Source organism: Ixodes scapularis, unplaced genomic scaffold (genome assembly GCF_016920785.2).
Source record: "Ixodes scapularis isolate PalLabHiFi unplaced genomic scaffold, ASM1692078v2 PGA_scaffold3__209_contigs__length_174095766, whole genome shotgun sequence".
Lineage (NCBI taxonomy): Eukaryota > Metazoa > Arthropoda > Arachnida > Ixodida > Ixodidae > Ixodes > Ixodes scapularis.
Window position 1 is genome coordinate 169,599,754 of NW_024609868.1, and position 6,000 is coordinate 169,605,753.

The window sequence follows — 6,000 nt, forward strand, 5'->3', positions numbered from 1 at the left end:
CCTGACGAACACTGCCCCACAAAGGGTGATGGGCGTTAAAATCACCTAAAATTTAAAAAAAAGGCTTAGGCAGCTGATCTGAGTCCTTGTAGCTCGTGGAGCTACAATGGAACGTTGGGTGGCAGGTAGAGAGAGACGAGGGTGATGAGTCGGTCAAGGAGAACGCGAACTGCTACTGCCTCGACTGGTGTTTGTAGAGGAACCTGAGCACACACAACCCCGCTCTGCACTACTACTGCGACACCACCAGAAGGGTTAGGAAAAGGGCGGTCCTTCCTAAAAACCTGGTGACGGCGTAAGACCTGTGTGTGTTTGTCATTCAGATAGGTTTCCTGTAAACAGAGTGCCACAGGGTGAAGCTCATCGAGAAAAAAATTAACGTCGTCAATATTACGAAGGCCGCGGCAGTTCCATTGCATGATACCCAATTGTTTACTCATAGCAGTGCTAAAATTAAAATAAACTTTAACTTATAAACTGCAAGAATGGGTAAAAATGGGTTACTAAGGTTTAAAATCAATTTTTATGCGAGGAGCATTTTTCTTTTTCGCGCAATCATTCTGCTTCCCACTAGAGGCAGTGGGAGCAGCGAGGGAGGACTCCGATCCCGAGAGGATAGCCTCGTCGTCGGATCTGAGCCCACACTCTTCCATGGGCTCTTCCGGTGGTGTCGTCAGTTGACCCTTGGGGGTCAACTGCTTCGACGTCTCACCGGGTTTCCTCAGGGCAGTGGTTCGGGGTGGCTGGCCCCGGCCCCGGGGGAACACAGAGGCAGGGGGTGCCAACCCCTGCTCTGGGGTGGATGCTGACGGGCCAGCACCCTCCCTGGGTTTGGAACGTGGTGCCGTTGGCACCGTTCCCATGGGTTTGGATAGGTGCTCTGCCGGGACCCGCAGATCGTCTGGAGACGTCTGGGTTCCCAGCGATGCCATTACTGGCCGTGCAGGTCCCCTACGCACGAGCTCGGCATATCCGCCTTTCGCCAAGAAAGAAAACCGTTTTTTTGCTTCATGGTAGGGAATATTTTCCTTTGCCTTTAGAGCAACGACTTTTTTCTCTTGCTTCCACAATGGACAGGAGCGGGAGTATGCAGGGTGCGGACCGTCACAGTTTGCGCATTTTGAACTGTTCTCACAAGTGTCAGCAACATGCTCTCTGCTGGAGCACTTGGCGTAAGTGTCGGCTCCCCTACAGCTTCGTGACCCATGGCCGAACCTTTGGCACTTAAAGCACCTCTGAGGGTTCGGCACATAGGGCCGTGCACGGCACCGTAGGTAGCCAGCCTTCAGAGTTTCTGGTAGTGTAGTCGAATCAAAGGTCAGAATGACGTGTTTGGTTTTCCGTTCAACGCCGCCTCGGCGGATGGTGATGCGGCGTGCAGCTACCACCCCTTGGCCAGAGAGGCCATCAACGATCTCTGCCTCAGATGTTTCAAGTAAGTCATCCTCAGAGATGACCCCCTGTACGGTGTTCAGCTTGCGATGAGGTGTTACACTGACTTTGTAATCTGCGACGGAGTTCAAAGCTAGGAGAGCTTCACTTTGTTGTTTTTTGTATTAGTTTCGACAAGAATGTCACCTGATGCCATCTTTTTGGCATTAAAATTTAGTCCAATAATACCTTCAAGCACCTTTGATACGAGAAAGGTGGATAATTTTGCAAGTGGCTTTTCGTCCTCTGAGTGAAGTACTAGAAATTTTGGGAATTTTGTAAATTCAATACGCTGTGCAGGATGGTCTTTTACTTGGGTGCGAACCCTTTTCAGGGCCCGATCAGTGTTTTTTTGTTTGGAACCCATAAAGATGGGAAGGGAAGTTCAGTGCCCGGGTGCACCGCCCACCACGGAGCCCAACAAGGGGGTAGGTAATGTGCCATAGCAAGAAAGGCTTGGCTGACACAATTACACCTCCAGTGCTGCCCGGGCACTATACCCTAGTGTGGTTGCAGGGACAGGACCTGTTTCCACTCAAGGTTTGCCCTTGCCGCCTAAGAAGGTGAAAAAGGAAGGAAGAGAGTGTAGAAGAAAAGAGAAAGAGGTGGGAGGAAAAGTGAAAGAAGGAAGAAGATGGTAGAAGAGGCGACTGACTGAATCATCCTGGTCGGGCCAAGCCAGGACACCCGTCTACGAGAAGCAGAGGTCGAAGCGGTGTATTGCCTCGCCCGGGGGGCCCCGAAGGGTCCAAACATACCCCGGGCTCAGCTCAACCACCAGGGTCCCCTTTTCCCCGGACACGGGTTAAGCCACGCACAGCCAGGCGTGGGTGGGTAAACCCACATGGCTCGGGGTTCGCGGTGGCGCCACTCACCAAGCACCTACCAAGGCAGGTGCCCCCTGCGTGCGGGTATGGTGGCCCGCGTGGCTGGGGTCCGTGGTGGCGCTACTCACCAAGCACCTAACACCGAAGGTGTAGGCGCCCCCTGCGGGGGCTGAATGATGTCAAATTTGTTTTTCAAAGAGTGCTTGCCTAGAAAGTTTGAAAAGTCCTAGATTGCTTGTCTTATCCACGTAATGGTGAAACACCCCAGGAACAACGATTTTAATGTAGCCTTCTGCTACTTTTGATAAGTGGGGGTGATATGTATCACTCGTCTTTTTCATTCATTAGACACTTTACAAAATGGCAAGCGTTGCAAATTATAATAAATTTCTATGGACTTTCTTTTGCTCATACCCAGGCAGCACGCAGTATTGCGCGGATACTGGTGTCGAATCGAAAAGATTGTGCCGGTGCTATTTTGGTCCAACCGATATCTAGAAAGTCTGGGATGGGTCGCGCCGACACCGTCCAGCACCGTTTTTCTTTGAATCTCGGGAGTGTCATTTGTGAATCGGCTATACTGGCGAGGTATCCCCATTTCTTGACCGAAACGTTTTAGACGTTGCGCTTGATCATTTCTGCTTTTTAAAAGAAAATCTATGACGTTTTACCCTCGAGGTCCTTAACCTTCCTCAAAAACTTTCGCCGATTTTTTTTTTCAAGCGTGGTTTGATTTCTTTAATTGGCGTAAAACTATGCATTATTCAATAATTGAGCAAAAATACACATTTCTTCGAAACGCTTCTCAATGTTTTCTGAAATTCAGACGGTTTTTAGCTTGCTATCTTTTGATAATTGTGCCATTTTTATTGTTAAAATATCTTGTTTTAACTCAACATATTGTCACGAAGGACAAGTGATGAGGCGGCGAATAACGGAGTAAACTGAACGTTTAATCGGCGAACTTGTGCCCAAGAAGTAAAAGCAGAAAGAAAGATAACAACAGAGCGTCGCGGGTGTCGAAGGCGGCGAAGCAGCACGATCACACGCTGAGGCGAGACTGACTCGACAAGGTCGCGGGCGGCCTCTTATCTAGAGTGCGTCGCTATCTCGAAGATTCGGCGAAAGCGGCTCGAGCGTCGTGTGATCGGGCGAGAATGAACACGCACTTTCTAGAAAACAAAAGCAGAAGATACATGGACATAAATAATAGAAGTTACGTGCGCCACATGAATAAACGGGAACTTTCTGGAGGTCCATGACCGAGCGTTGCTTTCTCAGCCCTGCGCGCGGCAATATTTAACAAAAACTCGCACCTTCAACATTTTTTTTTTAATTTTATTATCGTTTTGTGTCTAGAAAATAAACCTTTCTTTTTTTGGAAGCGCTGAGGATGTGTTACTAAAAAATGTTTGAAACTGTGCAACAAAAAACTTCAGGGACAAATAAAAAATCTGAAGTTGTAAAAAAGTTCGTACTGGTTGCCAAAACTGCCGTCTATTCTACCCTGAGTGGGTTCAAGTAAAAACACGAAACATAACGGGCATTATAAGAAGAGTATATTGTCTTTCGTTTCTGAAAGCCTAATCAAAATGATTTTTGTTTAAAACATGAAAACAAATATCGAAGTTTAGCTCCCACGTCACACCACGGACTGGTTTCTTAGCTGCCACTCACCGCACACCAAACCACTGTCGGCATTGTAGCCGGATGGAAAACGCAGAATTGTTTGTCTCGAGCGGATTGTCTACCGCAGGTAGACGGAGAAATCTTTTCCTGTGGTGTAGGTGTCCATGGGAAAAGTCTTGCTTCTGATTCCCGTGACTTTCCAATTTCTGCGAATGCAACCGTCGTCTGCGGCGTGGTGTTCTCGTGATCTAGAACGGCTTGTCATACCTGCGGTTTTTCTTTTTTTGCGTTGTCGGGGCTTGACGTTCACCAGCAGGCCAGTTCTTTCAGACCTCAATTTTTCCCTCTTGTTAATATCAGGACATACGTAACCAGCAGCATAAAAGCCCAGTGAGTAGGCGATATGAAAAAGACCTCAACAGATCGCAGCAGCACCGGTCAGGCGGTAATCGAAGGCTCACTCACATTTTGGTTTTTCTGCTACTGTGAATTTCATTTGTGAAACGCTTGAATTAGGACAAGCCTAAAGTCGATAATAAAACTGAAAATGTTTGTGTCACCGAATGGGACGTAAATCCAGCACGTAGCTCTGAAGGGGAGGCTGGTTTAAAGTGTTGAAAACTCTGTGTCGCTTTGAAGGGGACTGTTGAGATAAAAGGAGGTTGTTAGTTGGGTCCGTTTTTCCTCAACCATATATTTTGGAACCCGGAAAATTATTGTAATACCTCCAATTTAGTTTTAGCTCGCGTGGACCACTGATAGGGCGTCATACTTTGACTCTAAAAGGGACTTTGAAGACAGGTCCTTGCTGCCCCCCCCCCCCCCCCCGCCCCCTTAAACGCTTCATTGTGTTCCTACTTCATCACAAGCACCTTTTTCGGAGGACGTATCAACAAGAACAAATTCAACTCGTCGAAAATACCGGAATCGTTCTAACTGAACAGAGGCGGTGAAACATTACGATGAAAAGACACAATACAACTGTCATCCTAGTTTAGAAAATTAAATATTAAGACTGTGGTACTTGGACTGTTCATGGTTCGCACGAACCGCAGAATGACTTGCCAATGCCGATTGACCTGTTTCACCCATCGTTACAGCACTGTACTTTGACCAAAAATAAACTTCTTTTTTGGCCAGATTCCCGATCGCACTAGTCAGGGGTAAAGTCATTCGAAACAAAATCCGTCGTTTCTCTGCCCTTTCTTAAGTCGGTCCTTTCCTGTCAAAACCGTTTCACTTTACCATGTACCGCCGCGGATGCTACGTGGCACTGCCGCCAATCTAATGCCGTGTTAGCGTCTGTCATGTGACCTTCGAGAGGGGAGCAGCGACCATCGTGGCGCGGGTGATGTGATACGTGCACAACGCCTGATTGACCGGGATTGTTCGTAGCGTCCATTGCAGTTCGTGGTAAGGTGAAACGGTGTATAGTATAAATCTCGCTCCCTCGCCCTCACGTTTTTTGAAGTCCCTGCCAGGAGATGCTGACGCCGATTAGGCATCAAGTTCCGGAGTGAGGGGAGCTGAGGTCGGGGTGCAAAGGGTGCAAGGAGCCTGCTATGAAGTGGCGGCACGTACAACTATCACACGATAACCGCCGTCGCTTGCATCGCAGCCGAAAAGGACGACTGGAAACGGCAGTGGCAGGGCGCGGCGTATCTTTAGCTCTAAACAGTGACTCTCTACGTAATTCATCTGCGAGTCAATATTGCGCGTGCGCAGAACCCTCTTCATAGATCACATTCCCGACCAGATATTGCTTGCGTGCACGCAAAGGTTCGCACCTCCCGTGTCAGCTCTCGTGTGAGGTGGGTCGAAATCACACGAGCGAATGACGTTTTAGCGAAAAGCGGTCATTTAAGCGAAATGAGGTTTTAGCGAATTACGGGGTGCGTATTAACCTCCCCCCCCCCCCCCCTCTTGCTGCTTTCCGCGGCGACATTCTCCGGCGGCTCATTACAAAACTGCCAACCCACTTGGTCCACCCATAAACGTCATTTCGCAGCGGCCGACCATTCCCAAAAGTGTCCAACGATGAAACCTTCGCGCTCGATAAAACGCCGTTCGACCAACTGAGTGCCAGCTCGTGTCAAGTGGAGTGTTGTGCAGT